Source organism: Prionailurus viverrinus, chromosome B3 (assembly GCF_022837055.1).
Source record: "Prionailurus viverrinus isolate Anna chromosome B3, UM_Priviv_1.0, whole genome shotgun sequence".
In the NCBI taxonomy this organism is placed as follows: domain Eukaryota; kingdom Metazoa; phylum Chordata; class Mammalia; order Carnivora; family Felidae; genus Prionailurus; species Prionailurus viverrinus.
Window position 1 is genome coordinate 59,441,102 of NC_062566.1, and position 16,858 is coordinate 59,457,959.

Sequence of the window (16,858 nt, forward strand, 5' to 3'; positions counted from 1 at the left end):
TTTGCCATAGGCCAGATAGTCAGAAAGGCTTTATCTTAGTAGCTTGCTTATTATCTGAGCTATGAAAGAAATGATATGGGTAACAAGAAAAGGACATTGGAGGGGAGGGGAGCAACAAGGCTTCTGCTGTCTCCAATTTCTCAACAGAGTTTCTAAATAATCTATGAGTTAATGCATTTGGAGCTTCAAGATAATTTCCAACTTTTTTCCCAAGGCTCTCTCCTGCCAGCATATGTTGTTTTCTTTTCTCATGCCTAATTTTCTCTTTGGTGGTTTGGATTATTCTGAGTTCAGTGTTCAAGACCATGTTCTGTTCAATTTTATTTTTCCTCAGTTCTTCATGAGCACTAGGCTCTGTTTAGGCAACCAAAAAGATGTACAAAACAAAGACCCTCCTCTCAGGGAACTACTGAACTGATAAGTGACCTAATAACTATACAATTATGGCAGATAACGCTCACCCTTTATCAGAATCCACACTTCTTTGATTTGTTCACTAGGCATATGATCATCCAGAAAAAAGCAACATTTCCTTTGTAGGTAAAGATAGCCTCACTTCTGGCCAATGAGTGGTAAAAAGAAGGGATAGAACCCTTTCTTTAAAATCTATTTATGGTTGATTTATGCTTCTGACTACTACAGAACCAGTATACTTACATGAACAACTAGAAAACTGGATAAAATATATGAAACAACTCTTTCAGATATTAAGACAATAGGCAGAGCAAGACTGTGATCATTGAGAAAAGGGAAACTGAGGTGAAGCCTGCTATTGGCCTTGCTTTCTGCCTACTGAAGATGGCCTGAGGGAGAAGATCCCCAGCAAGTACATGTCAGTTTTCTGGAATGAAAGGCAAACACTGGATTTGGGGAAGGCTGAAGCAGAAAGAATTTGTAGGACATAGTATTGGAGAGGAGCAATCTATGAAAAGAAACATTCATAGAAATCCCTTTATGCATGTATAAAGTGAAACTCAACAAAAAGCAACTGCTGGGAAAAAAATACCAAGGAACTGTAGAGCTTTAACTAGAACGAGAGATATTCAAACTCTTTTCAGCTAGAGTGGAGAAACCTCTTTCAACCCTCAGGAGATTCAATAAAAAGCCTAGAAGGGCCATGACTTTGTACTATGTCTGAATTAGTCCTAGGGTAAAGGCTACTCTACACCAGTCCTAACAAAGCTTACAAACAATAAAGTTTAATACCAAACTTGTATCTTAATTACCTAACAGGAACTACTTCATCAGCCTTTAAAGGAAGAAAACATAGTAAATACTCAATATTGTAACATAATATGATATTCAATAAAAATTTGCCAGATAAGCAAAGAAACAGCCACTTGTTACCACAAAATAGGATAAAATACAAGCAGAATCAGAAATGACAATGATGATGAAATTAAAAGAGAATGATTTTAAATCAGCCATTACACGTGATCAATAGTTCCTAAAAGAACATGATCATAGTAAAGAAATAAGCCAATAATAAAAAAGAACTTCTAGAGATGAAAAATAAAATATCTGAAATAAAAATTTATTTAATAGAATTAATAATTTTAATAATGATTATAAAGAATTTATAATAAATATTTTTTCAGGTAACAAAGTCCATTTTGTTTTATTTCTAACCCAAATATTGAAAATACATGAAAATTGCCAGTGCAAAGGTAAACGCATCCAGATTTATTTGTGCAATGCTAAGGAAATTTGAGTTTGATTTCCATTTTGTAAAATTTTGTTATGGGATCTGGCTTTGTTGTATAACTGACATGGGTCATTGAAACCTGATTATTCCACCCACATGTAATTTTCTGTCCCAATGAAATAGGAAATTTAGGGTTTTAGCACACATACATAATGATGTTAATATTGCTTTACATTTTAGTAGGAATGCATTTGTCCCACAGCTTGGGGAGAGGACAGCGAAGTTATAGGACAGGGAGGGACCACATGCTCCGAAAGGGAACAACAGACAAGAGAGGGTTGAACAACAACTATATGGAGACCCTGTGTGTTTTTGTGCATGAGGATAAGGAAGGTACTTCAGAAGAAATACTACAGAAGAAAAGATAGTGAATATGAAGACAAAGCAATAGAAATTATCTAAGCTGAAGTATAAATAGAAAAAAACTAAAGCAAAATTTAAGAGACTCAGTGACTTGGGATAGCACAAGAATCTAACATATGAGAGACTGTTTTCCCAAAAGGAGTGGAAAGAAAGGTACATAAAATTTTTTGAGTAAATACCAAAAAATTTATCAACCTAATTTTAGTTTCTGGTTGTTTGCTAATAGTATGTAGAAATGTAGTTTATTTCTGTATACTAACCTTTATCTTAGCCCTAAAAGCTTTATTTAAAATAAATTCCAGGGGCACCTGGGTGGCTTGGTCGGTTGAGCGTCCGACTTCGGCTCAGGTCATGGTCTCACGGTCCGTGAGTTCGAGCCCCAAGTCGGGCTCTGTGCGGACAGCTCAGAGCCTAGAGCCTGTTTCAGATTCTGTGTCTCCCTCTCTCTCTGCCCCTCCCCTGTTCATGCTCTGTCTCTCTCTGTCTCAAAAATAAATAAACGTCAAAAAAAATATTTAAAAAAAAAATAAAATAAATTCCAGGGGCACCTGGTTGGGTAACCTTCCAACTCTTTATTTTGGCTCAGGCTGGTCATGATCTTATGGATCATAAGTTCAAGCCCGGTGACAGGCCCTGTGTTGACAGCGCAGAGCCTGCTTGGGATTCTCTGTCTCCTTCTCTCTCTGCTCTTCCCTCCCACTCATGCTCTGTCTCTCTCTAAAAATAAAAAAATAAACTTCAAAAATTAAAAAGTTAAAAGGAAATAAAAATAAATTCCAAGTGATTTTCTGTATAAATGGTCATGCTGTCTGAAAATAGAGATAACTTAATCTTTTACTTCCCAATGCCTTTTATTTTATTTTTCTTGCTTTATTACACTGGCTAGGGCGACCAGTACAATGTTGAATAAAAATGATGATAGTGAACATTCTTGCCTTTTTCCAGACATCATTGAGTATGTTGCTAGCTATAGGTTTTTCACAGATGCCTTTTATCAGGTTGAGGAAGTTCCCTTCTCTTCCTAATTTGATCAGAATTTTATTGAAAAGGGTGTTGAATTTTATCAAATTATATTTTGAGATGTTGTTCTCTTTCCATTTTACTCCATTAATATGAGCCAGGGTTGGGGTGATTAACTGCAGACAAGCACAAGGGAATTTTCTGGGTTGATAAAAAATTTCCAGATTTTGATTATGTTACTGATCACAATTTGTCAAAATTCATCTAACTGTAAACTTAGAAAGTGTGTGTTGTCTCTATAAACTCTACACAGTTTACTTTAAAATACAGGAATACATTCTTTTCCTCTTATTTTGTTGTATCTTCCTCCACCCTGTTGCCTAGAATTCATGTGTAATGACTAAAGCTCTGGCTGCCATCTTGTACTATGAGGACGAGAGTCATTCCTGCAAGCACTCTAAGTTTTTGAGGTCTCTGAGGAGTTAAGTTGCCAATCTAGCCCTACACTGCCCACTGAATTTTTACAAGAGCAAAGTGAACTTCAAAATTTTAAGTCCCTGTTATATTTTGTCAAACTTGATTCTAAATAATATAATAAGTGAGTAGAATAGAGTACTATCAGAATGTGATGCAGAGGAAATGCAGTAAAGGACATTCAGTAAAGTTCACACTGAGTGGGATTTCAGTAAAGACTTCATTGTAGTGAGAAGGAGAGAGTGGCATTGGAAGTGAACGTTAGGAGTGAATATGATCCCAACAGATAAATGTGGTAGAGTGCATTCCAGGCAAAAGACTGTTATGAAAAGAGGTACATAGACAAAGAGAGGTGGAAGCATTTAGGCAACATAGGAAACATATGGCAGAACAATAAGACAGAGGGCTAAATAGTTCCACTGGAGTGTTCTGGAGGACCTTGATACCAGCATGCAGAGTCTGAAGGTTCTAAGCTATAAGAAATCAAGAAAAATTTCTGAGCAGTGGTTAATAGGATGGAAAATATAATCTTCAAAATTACATTATGACAACCCAGACTGAAGAAAATAAGCTAATGGAAAATGCAAAGTACATAAGAAGCAAGACCTTAAGTTTAGCTGAAACATTAGATGTATTAAGAGGACAAGGAGTAGGATAGACTAAACAACTTTGAATACTAGGCTTGATGTGAACTTAAGTCTTTTAGAAATATAAGTGATTATTTCTAACTTGAAATAAAATCATCTCGCCTGTAAGATTACTTGGTAGTTGTATCTTAGAATGAAGAAGGCAATATGAACAATAATACAAGATAGAAATCTATTAACATAGTTCACACAAGAGGAAATAAGGACCTGGATCAGGAAAGGAGGTAGGGCAATGGCCTTTAATGACTAAGTGAAGAAGATCTGAAGAATGATAACAGGTAGGGGACCCTGAGTAAGGGAGAAGTCAAGACTGGCTTTGAGGGTACAAGCCTGAGATTACCAGCTAACCAGGGATGATACAGCAGAGGTAGTGGCATCGGGGGTATAATTCCTTCACCAATCTTGGGATGTGACATGCCACTGTGGAGAAACTAAACTATTCTGCCTATGCTGAAGCATAGAAAGAGGGAGGTGGAAAAACTTGCAAAATAAAGGAATGAAAGTAGAAAATGAAAAATCCCGTGGTGTTAGATTGAATTAAAAGTATCATGGTATACAAATAGATACAGATATAAATATTTCTCAGCTTTTTCAACCCAATGGTTCTCAATAGGAATGAGCATAGTAGCATCTAGATCCTAACATCTAAACACCATTTCATTTTTCTCTAAAAGGCAACTAGTGATTCTTGGAAAAATGCTGATGCTAGCCTTGGGAGAGAAAAAGTTTTAGGTGCTCTTGAAACTTCTTATTGTGCCAAAAATTAAGGGAGTGCTCAAAATCTGATAAGGCCATGTCAAAATGACACAGGAGTCAGCTTTAAGGGGCTTCCCATTGGCCAAATTTGGATAATTTTGAGCATCAAAGTAGAAACTGTCAGTAATATAATTACAACAGATTAAGAAAATAAATTAATGAGCTGATACTTGTAAGAACAAATGAATGAATGAATGTGATGAACCAGAAGAGGATGCCCTTTTTTACAAAGGAGTGCCAATTAATAATGTAGATTTGACAGAATGTAAAAATCTTTATTTTGCAATCATCTTAGTCATAATTGATTCAGCAAAGAATCATCAGTGGATGCTAAAATCATTGGTTAAATGATGGTCAGGAAGCAGAATACTCTGTGATACACAGTCTCAGAGGATCACTTTAATTCACAGAAAGAAAAATAATTTTCTAAAAAAGAAACCTGGAGTCCACCAACTTAATCAACTGATTCAACTTAATATTACTAGTAAAGAAACAAACTGATATCACATGACTCATTTTAGAAATTACTGAGAGTACATTATCACCTATGCAGCATTTCTACCAAATGTGTTTAATCTAAACCCAGTCATGAGGAAACAACTATATAAATTCAAATTGAGGGACATCTGAAAAATAACTGTTCTGGACTTTCCAAAGCAAACAAATTTGATGAATCTAAATGAAAAGTATATGAATATTTATCGAACTGTAATTGTAACTTTTCTATTAGTTGGGGAACATAACACAGAATAAATTCTCAAAAAATAAAAATAAAGGATCACTAGGCCCTGAGTTAAATGCCTACAGTATACTCATCTTAATCAAATGCATAATGTTTCATGCATCTCCTTTTAATACCCACCCCCCATTTTTAGGGGTGCTTATTTTCGTGTTTTCACTTGTGGTGCAGGTGGAAAATGTGTTTGACTGCTAAATGTTGAGTAAATGAGACAGACTTTACTGTAATTAATTAGAAAAATAGCCATGAAGAAAAATAAGCATATATGTAATAAATTAGTTGCATAGCAAAACAAATTTATGAAATGTCATTGATAACTAGGAAATATTACCTAATCTAAATTGTGAAGGACATCCACCATGTTGTAGCCATCCAGAATCATATGAGCACCCTTGTAAGGACTGTAGAAAGTCCCACCTTTTGTGTCCCTCTTCTCCAAGGTGGAAGCCAGAATTGTCTCCACTAGATTCCCTTTCAGATGGGGCATAGGCATGTAACTTGGGTTCTGCCAATCAGATCCATCCATAGAAGTCTTTGATTTGTAATGGATCCAGCTAAAGAAAGAGTATGAAGAATTCATCTTTCAGTTGATGTGACAGAAGACATACCTGGCTTTTGGAGCAGACAATGAGAAAGCTTCTGTCATCTAGTCACAGTATCATCTTTGCAGTCTGGAAGGTCTGGGCTGACCTTCCAGCAGCCCAGCAATGTGTCCTTACTAGAGCAGCTCTGGGAGTATGGTTTGGACACTCTTCCTAGTTTCAAAGCCTCCATCTGACCCTAAGGAAACTGGTGAGCTTCCCAATTTTCTTTAACAAATTCCTTTTCTGTTTGAACTAACTAGAGTCAATTCTGGTTTTGCTGAGAACCTTGTTAGGTATGACACTCTAGCTGACTTCACGTTTACTGTCTCCCATAGAATCTTAGGATATTCCAAATTAGAATCCCTTCTACCATTTTTTAATCAGAATGTTTAACCTTACTTCCAAATACTTACATATTATGAACAGTGAGGACACAAATTATTTTGTTAAACATAAAAATATGAGAGGTATCATAATATTCACAGGGTTATTATTGCATGTTTACAGGTGGGCCAACCTGGTAGTTCTTGGATTCTGAAAACGTTTCCACATACCTTTCAGTCGTCTTTTAGTTTGCCAAAATCTCAATCACATGAGGTGATTTTGAGAGATTTAATCCGTATGTGTCTAACTTACATTGATTCAACTCATTCACGTGGGTCTCCAAGATGATAAAATAATGCTCAGGAAGGCAGAGGACTCTGATAATGAATTTTTGTTATTTGCTAATTGTGTGTCCTTGGCTGGAGTACCTCCAATTTCAGAGCTAAAATAAGTTCAGAATATGGCTTGATTATTTTCCTTTACCTCAATATTAATTTCATCCAAAACAGCTGTGGTGATATGCTCTGTGCTCTTATTTCCTTTGTAGTCTAGTCATTCTTCAATTGTCTGTAGCTCAAATACAATTTGAGTTTAGGATGCCTTGGCAGCACTTCTGATGAGGTTGGACTCATCTTTCCTGGTTTAAAGTTCACATGACAGGAAAATGTCAGTGACAGGCTCACACTAATACTAACAGAATGAAGAACAGGTTTGTGTGTGTGTGTGTGTGTGTGTCTGTGTGTGTGTCCTATCAGCCCCATTTGCTTTGGATTTAAACTGAGAGTCACAGTTGCTGATGAGGCCAGGGTAGAAAGAATAAGGAGATCTTTGCAGTTCTGGTCTAACCCCTCCGAACCCCCCATACCAACTATCACAAACCCATCTATCCTAGTTAAAGTCCAATGAACTAAGTCGGTTAACCCAATGGGCCAACTCCCTGGCAGTATTTGATTCCCACTGCATAAAATTCATAATCTCCACATTAGTCTATGGCTGTCCTAGGCCCAGGAGACTGTGTGCCCTCCCCACGCAATGGCTTCTATTCTCTGTAGAGATATCAGAATGGCTATTTCAGATGAGACTGTAATTTAGGACCTACCTTTGCCTCCTGAACATTTTCTTTTTATAGGAATTTTATTCAATGAAAATGTATTGAGCGCTAATGTAGTAAGCCACTCTCTTTTCTTCACTATGCTCCGATCATATTGATTTCCTTTCACTTCCTCATCTCTGCAAGCTCTTTCCTGCCTAAGAGCTACACACATGCTCTTGACCCTGCCTAAACCTTCCCCTGCCTTGTCTACCCCTACAAAGAAGCACAGGCTATCCCTGGCTGACTCTGTCTTGTTATTGAGGCCTTGGATTAAATGTACCTTGCTTTGGAGAGGCCTTTTCTAACCACTCAATATAAGTTTTCTCTCCTAGTACCCTCTGCCTTCATAGCACATAGTTTTGATTAAATATTCATTTGGTTGCTTTCTTGTATACTTTCTCCCAAAAGGATCTAAGCTGCATAAGGGCAAACCCCAGATCTGTTTTGTTAACCACTGTGTACCTAGTGTTTTTAGTACAGAGTCTGCCATATGGTCAGTACTTCATACAACCCACTGAGAGATACTTGCCTGTTCACATTTTGATCTGATGGACAACATACTTAATTAAACATGGTAATGAATAGCCAGTATTATGTTTATGCCCAAGAGATGGGTACAATAAAGAAAACACACAGTTATCTTTCTTTATCAGTGGTTAATTCTTTACCGATTATTCTAAATAGGAATCTCCTGGCAATCTTTTTAGACATTGTTGTGAACTTGGGCCAGATAATAAAAGGTCATAAAACTTTGTGCCACTAAATTCATTTGTGTTTATATTATGTTGACTCCAGAGCAAGAGGAATGGAAGTAATTGTCCACCATTGGAAAATAAAAAATGCAATGGGTAACCCATCATTTTTTATACCATTTTAATGACCTCTCTAGCTGCCTCATCTTTCTACTCCTTGCTGTTAACTATATTTACCAGAAATGAATAAGCTTCCAGCATTCTGTGCATGAGCTAAGAGGAGAAAAGAGAAAGGCATGATTCCAGATTGTTCCAGTCATCTGTCCTGTTTGAGTTTACATTCCTTCAGTCTACCAGGAAAATGTTAAGTAAGACTTATTGAGTGAAAATGGAAGACACGCATTTACATTCTGTTACTGGGAAGTATAGTTTTAATGAAACATGTGGGAATTAATAGCCATTAAAGGAGAAATCTGGTGTTTCAAGGAATTAGAGACTTGTGTCTTCCTTGTTGATCCTCTGACATCCTCTTCCAGTGAAGGAACTCCTTCACGAGTGCCTCTTAATTAATTGTGTCTTTGCTTCAACCTGTCCACTCTGCTGCCTTATGTGAGATGAGAACTGGAACAGTTGGCCAGGCACCTGGAGTGGTAAGAAAGAGTGATCTATAGCCTGGTGAACACTGGGAGCACAATGAGGAATGAGCATGTAGGATGTCCCATAACCCGTCACTTGAACAGTGTGGAGAAGAGTCTGAAGTAGGGCAGGGATATCTGTTCTGCCCTTCCTTCTCCACCCATCAACAAACTTTCAAAACTGGGGGTCCAGCTCAGCAGTCTTTTATTCCTTACCCTGTAGTCAACTCTTCTCCTGACCCAAAATATCCCCAGCCCTATGCAATATAACCTATTTATTTAGAAAATCCAATGCTCTACTAAGTGCTGGGCAATGTATTTCCCACTGTAGAGGAGAAGATGAATATAGCAACAATGGCTCTTGCCCTTGGGAATCTCATTGTCCTGGAGCAGAGGCTAGAGTGGGGGTTGCTGAGGGGAAGTGGTTGCTTCCCCCACCTGTCTGGAAAGCTGGTTTTTAAACATTTACCAGCACACTATCACCCATGTTTATGTTCCAAGGGAAAGGGCGGGAGAGTAAAAAGTAATAATAATAAATGTTCACATCTACCTAGTAAAACCCCTACTCACAAATGTAATGCATTCAATGCTATAACAAAAGCATTTACAATATGCTATGACAGTATGGAGGAGAAGAAAACACATTCTGTCTAGACTCTTTTGAATACTCTTAAACTGTAGTGGCCTCAGCTGTATCTAGCACTGATCACTTTATTAATTTTCCTACCATGTTGGGGTTCCCAGGTTCACCCTCAAGTTCTATAATTCATAAGAGGATTTGCAGGACTGAACATAAAGCTCTATTCAGGGCTGTGATTTATTATAGTGAAAATATAGAAAGCAGAATCAGCAAAGTGAAAAGGCACATGCGGGAAGTCCACAGAAAACCAGGCACAAGCTTCCAAGGATCCTCTCCCAGTGGAGTCACATAGGATGTGCTCAGTTCCTCCAGCCACGACTTGTGACATGTTGCAGCAAAACTCATCTGAGATTCCAGGGCTTTTACTGGGTATGAGTCATGTAGGCACCCATTGCCTAGCAAGTATGAAAATTTCAGATTCCTGGAATGAACACATTCATTCATCACAAACCACATTTGTGTAAACACTTTGGGCACAGTAAGCCACTCTTATCAGTCTGGCAGTGGTGGGAATGCTCCCCAAATCCAAGATGCCAGCGAATGGCCAGTCTTACAAGCTGGTATTCTATAGATAGGTGTCTACCTTAATTCATTTCTGGCTATCTATCATTTATTTGTTTATACATGTACTTATATTTCTAGAAGGAGTGGCTTTGGGGTTCATATTCTAGTTTCAATCCATGTTAAATAAGCTATGTTTTCCTTTTTAAATGATGTAACATTAATCCAATACCTGTTTTCAGTAGTGTGCTAGAGCCAGTTGGTACATGCTTGCAAGAGACTATTGTTAAACGGCCAAGAATTTTGTGAGCTCCACGTTGGTAGCTTGAAATCACCTCTGGCAAGAATATTTACACCATCATAACTGGCAAATGCTAAAATTAGGGCTTCCCCCACCTGTCTGGAGAGCTGGTTTTTAAACATTTACCAGCACACCATCACCCATGTTTATGTTCCAAGGGAAAGGGCGGGAGAGTAAAAAATAATAATAACAAATGTTCACATCTACCTAGTAAAACCCCTACTCACATTTATTCATTCATTCATTTAATAAATGTAAAATACAGAAAAAGACAAGTTTGCTACCTTTACAGAGCTTACAATCTAGTGGGGGAGACAGATAATAAACAGAAATGTAGCAGGCCGAATTATTCTCACATTAATGTATGTTTTCCCTCGCTGGCATAGGAGACTCAAAGAAAAGTATTTTTCCTTGTACTCTAAGAAGCTTTATCTATGTCTAGACTCTCCAATTTTTTAATAAATGTGGTGGCACAGGGTTTCCTGAAGACAGCTTCCCTCCCTGCAAAAAATAAATGATCAAGCCTTTGTTTGGGGAATAAGGGACAAATGAGAGAGACTGGTGTTGGCAGTGGGAGGGCAGAACTGGCCTTCTCACAGGAAAAGCTGCTGGTTCTTCTGGTCTGGGGAGAGCCATGTACTTCGGATGATGGAGGCCATCAGTTAAGGCATGTACTAAGACTAGTTCCCCCCCACACCGCCGCCCCGTCCCCACTGCCCTAGGAGACATTTTGTAAGATGAAGTGCTTTGAGGAGTAACAGAGGCTCTGAAGGAATAATAGCACATGGAAGTCAGAAGGGTAGAACACTAAGAGGGACAGCCTAGGGAACTAAACTAAAGATCCTGTGCTTCCAAGCAGCAAGGAGCAAAGAGTAATGTTCACAGAACTCGATCACACTCCAGACTCTGTTCTGATTTTCATATTAACATCATTGATTTGCACTGATTTGCACTTTAATGCTTTTAACCCACAGCATGGGGAGGCTGGGCGGCTTTTTTTTTTTTTTTTAATACAAGAGGAAGCTGAGGCACAGCAAGGCTAGACAACATTGACACAAAGCTGGGAAGTGTCAGTTTTATGCTTGGTTTGGCCACAGAACCCACTGAAAGAACCACCACAATGTGTTTTGGTTACAGATATTTGATTTTCTTTCTTTTTCTTTCTTTTCTTTTCTTTTCTTTTCTTTTCTTTTCTTTTCTTTTCTTTTCTTTTTAAGCTTTATTGCAATATAATTGACATTACAACATGTAAGGTTAAGGTGTATGATGACTTGATATGTGTATATGTTGCACAATGATTACCTTGATATACATATATGTTGCACAGTGATTATCTTGATATATGTATATGTTGCACAGTGATTACCACAATAAGATAGGTTAACATGCATCACCTTACATAGTTACAGTTACCTTTTCCTTGTGATGAGAAGTTTTAAGATCTACTCTTTTAGTGACTTGCAAATATACAACACAATATTGCTAACTGTAGTCACCATGTTGTACATTATATCTCTGGAACATATCCATCTTGTAACTGGGATTTTGTACTCTTTGGCCACTTTCAGCCATTTCCTCCACCCCTCAACCCCTACATCAGGCAACTGCCCGTCTGTTCTTTGCTTCTATGGATTCTCTTGTTTTAGATTCCACATGTAAGTGAGATTATACACTATATGTCTTTCTCTGTCTGACCTTGATTTGTTCTACCTAGCATAATGCCCTCAAGTTTCATCCATGTCACAAATGGCAGGATATCCTTGTTGTTATGACTGAATAATATTCCTGTGTGTGTGTGTATGCGTGTACCACATTTTCTTTATCCATTCATGTGTTGATGGACACTTAGATTATTTCTATGTATTAACTATTGTAAATAGTGCAATGAACATTAAAGATGTAAATGTCTTTTGAGAATGATTTCATTTCCTTCAGATATCTACCGAGAAGTGGAAAGTTTATATCATACGATTGCTCTATTTTTAATTTTTTGAGAAACCTTCATAACATTTTCTGTAACAGCTATACCAACTTACATTCCCATCAAGTGCACAGGAATTCCCTTTTTCTTATCTTTTTGATTATAGCCATTCTGACAGGTGTGAGGTGATTTATCATTATGGTTTTGATTTGCATTTCCCTGATGATTAGTGATGTTGCATCCCTTTAAATGTACCTGTTGGCCATTTGTATATATTTTTTAGGAAAATGTCTATTCAAGTCATTTGCCCACTTTTTAATTGAGTTATTTGATGATGTTTATGTTATTTTATGTTACAAGGTATGAATTCCTTACCTATTTTAGAACTTAGCCCCTCATCAGATATATGGTTTACAAATATTTCCTCCCATTCTGTAGATTGCCTTTTCATATTGCTACTTTCTTTGCTATGTAGAAGATTTTTAGTTTGATGTAGTCCCACTTGTTTATTTTTGCCTTAGTTGCTTATGTTTAGAGTGTCATATCCATAAAATCACAGCCAAGACCAATGTCAAGGAGCTTTTTCTTTATTTTTTATTCTAGGAGTTGTATTCTAGTTTTTATTTAGAAGTTTTAGGTCTTCACATTTAAGTTTTCAATCCATTTCAAATTAATTTTTATAAGCGCTCTAAGATAGGAGTTTGCTTTCATTCTTTTGTGTGTGATATCCAGCTTTCCCAGCACAGATATTATTTTTTCTCAAAAAAGGGCATTAATTATTGTGGTCAGTGTATTTCAAGTGCATTTTTAAATTAGAAACACACCTTAGACATGTTTATATGTCTCTCTATAGTTATATGTTCTCTAAAAGGATAAAGTGCAAAATGCCTCCACTGTCAGCTTAGTATAACTTATAGTATTTTAAGTTATTGTAAAATTGACCTCTCAGTTCGTTATGAGTCTTGCCCTTGGGAATCTCATCGTCCCTCTGGGTTTCATTTTTCCCTGTGAATCTGCTGCAATCCCTGAATCAATAAAGATGCTTTTGAGTCAGTATGCTCATGCAGTGTGTCATTTTGAAGAGTGCTCAGCTTTAGCTACAAAACTGCATTTTTTTCATGCGCAGCTTTCTACGTCTGCTTTGTCCCTTTACATACAATTTTTTCATACTCTCTCGTCTGCCTGGAAGTCTGGAAAGAAAGCCCATGAGTTCAGAGATAAACTTGAAGAAAAAAAAAAAGAAAGACAGAAATACACTTTAAGAAAGTATATTCTTCAAGAAAACTGCTCCTTGAGAATCGAGTCTTCTAAAAACTTAATATTTCTTGCTCATATTGGTTCAATGCAAATAAATTGCTCAAGTGAGTATAACAATGAGACTACAACTACAGAATGTTTGCCTGGAAAATGACCAAAAATAATTTGGGGAGATGTGTTCCTATCATATCTGTTCTTTGCCTGCCTACCTTGTTGCTTTCTTCTCATTTTTTTGGCCACATAAACAAATTACATGGAACATCGTTCTTTCAATTCCCCTTTGCCAGAATATTTCCCTGGAATCCTTTTCCCTCCCATTCCACAAAGCTACTAACAAAAAATCTCGTATCAGTGAGCAAATATTCCCCTCTTAAACTGAGGTTCTGCTATTTGAGCTCCCACTTGCCAAAGCCAGCATGATTTGAACATTCCTCTTCACCCAATATCAGTCCCCATCAGATAACCATTAAATGAATAGAGGCTGCAGGTTAGAAGGAATGCTAACAATGCAGATGAAGTCTGATAAGTGGCAGATGTGAATTAATTCAGCCAGAACACAGACCAGGAGGGTGATTGTCAAAGGGAGCAAAGGGTGCTAGAGAGGCTTGGCCATTTGCCGGTAACTTACAGCACCTTCCCCTAGGCCAAGCAGCCTGGCATTTTGAACCTAGAGTCATCATAGGAATGAGACAAATCCCATTGGCCTCTCTGGCAACTGCTCACCATGGCAAGTCATTTCCCTGTGACAGTCAGAAAGGGGAACAGTCACGTATTTTCACCCACAAGAATGAATTAAAATGACTGACCATGAGGAGGCCAGTGACCCAAGTAGGCCCTGAGAAAAGGGTCAGTCGACCTTAAGCCATTCCATTTACCAGTTTCAGACTCAGAATTCCATAGCCTACTAAGTCTGGTAATATGCAAAAGGCAGAGCACTCTTCACCTGAATATTTCAAAGCAGTCACAATCACAACCTATTACCTGTTTATTTCTAGGTTGGCGAAAGAGTACACAAGCAGAGCCTTGGGAGTTTTGAGTTCTAACCTCACCCCTCTACTCCACCTCTGAACTGTTGGAGTGACCAGCTTTTTTGTTGCAATTTACCTTCACCATCATTAGGAGCCCACTATTTTGAGCATCTGAGCCTGGATGCCAAGGGCTGTTCAATTTGGGTGTTTTGTGTTCTTGACTGGTGATTTTAGGCAAAGGAACATTTAGTGTATTCCTGAGTTTGACCAGTAGATGGAAGCATTTTTGACCGTGTGACACTTTCGCTTCCCAGTCCTGGAAAAGAAAACTGGTTTCCAGAGAAAAGCTGAGAAGCTGAGTGGCTAGCCCTATTGTCTGATAGAGTAACTTGTTTGTGTACAGAATATCTTTTCAAATAAAAGGAGTGTGAATATTTTGAAATAATCAGGAAAGGAGAAATTAGAAAGTAGAGTTTACTTTCAATACCCTCAACAATGGAATTCTCTTTCACTGCTTTTAATTAAGCAGTGTAAAATGAAGGTCATAATTTATAATGGCTTCTAGTTTAGAATTAATGAAGTTCTCGTGAAATCCCAAAGTGATTTATAAACATTCCACCTTTAACCAAACGCCAGTGAGAGAGAAGAGTTTAACAAGGTACTCTGCCCTGCTGACTGAGAAACTGGGTTCTAAGGCAAACTATCTTTCCGCTGAGACCTTATAATATCTCCTCTATCTATGTCTCTTAAGGTTGGCATATTTTAATTTAGAAACCATAAGACATTTTGACAGAAATGTCAAGGAGATTGTCCTTATTATCAGTCATTGGCAATGGCTCAAATATGGGACAATTACATGTCTTGACATCGCTGATAATAGGACTGATTTTGAAACTGAAATATAATCGCTGTCTTACTCTCTACCTCCTGAAGCTGAAATCGAGGCATGTGCACATAAAGCCTTGAATGACTTTTCTGCCACTGAAAGAAGTCTGCAGCCCATACTTTGAATCCCATCTGAAGGAAGACAGGCAGGCCTTGAAGCTGTTACTCATCTTATACTAGGACATTCTGCAGCAAAAGCTCCAATGTTTGGTTACAGCTAAAGGTATACCAGGGACACCTTGGTCCTTTGGCCTGAGGAAAAACTTAGAAACCTTGGTGATATACTCAGCTAAATGTGTTCTTTTCAGATTATAGAACAACATACATATATATTGTTATGCGTAACATTTATATATAATTTACACGTTTATATTCACACACAAACATACATGAAAGCATGCATAAGGCACATGTAGATTTACTCATTTAATCCTGTGATTCTACAGTTGGCCCCCTGGAAGAGCCCTGACTTTGACACAAAGTTAGATGACAAATAAAAGAAAGAGCAATACTATTTCTCTCCTGCCACTGATTTTCTTCTCTACTTCCCATTGATCTCAATGTTTTATTTCAGAGACAGACTTTTCTAAGGAGTTGTCTAACTCTATTTGTATTTCTTCACTTCCCACTCCTTCACCCGACAGAAATCTAGTTTCTTCCCTTTCACACCCTGGCATTTCTATCACAAAGATGACCAGTGACCTAGTCATCTTGGAATCTAATGGAAGCTTTTCGGTGATGAGTACAACCTCCTAGCAGCATTGAACTGCACCTGACATTATTCCTTCTTTGTCAGAACCATTTCTTGCGCTGGCCTCTGTAGCATACACTGTCTGTCTTCCTCTGTGCCATTTCCCCACATCTCAGAATTAGGTCTTTGACCTTCTACTCACTTTATACTCTCTCCCTGGGCCAGTTCATCCACTTCTGTAGATCACACCTCTGATGTGCTGATGTTTCATCTACACATCTTTTTCAAACCCCGATATGTCTCCCATCCATAGACATGTAAGTAAAAATATGCACTGCGGTGCTGCTCAACTGTGAGTTACAATCCATTAGTTGGTCAGAAATCAGTTGAATGCATGGATACCAGCATTTGAAAACTGAAATGTGGAATAGCATAGCATAGCATAGCATAGAAAAAATCAGAGTGCCTCACATTTATATAGAATAATTATTTCATGAAACCTTTTTTCATTTGTGTGGGGATATGGGATTATGATGCTAAACATATTTCTTTCTTTGGGTGATGGTCAGAAACATTGCACAGACAACCCCACAGAGGCATTTTAAAGATAATCTATATAACACATGCTCACAGGTGACTTTCTTATTTTTAAACCCAAAATCTGTTTCTCTTGGAGAAAACCCTGTCTCTAGTTACTTGATCCACTTGCCAGCTTGCTTAAA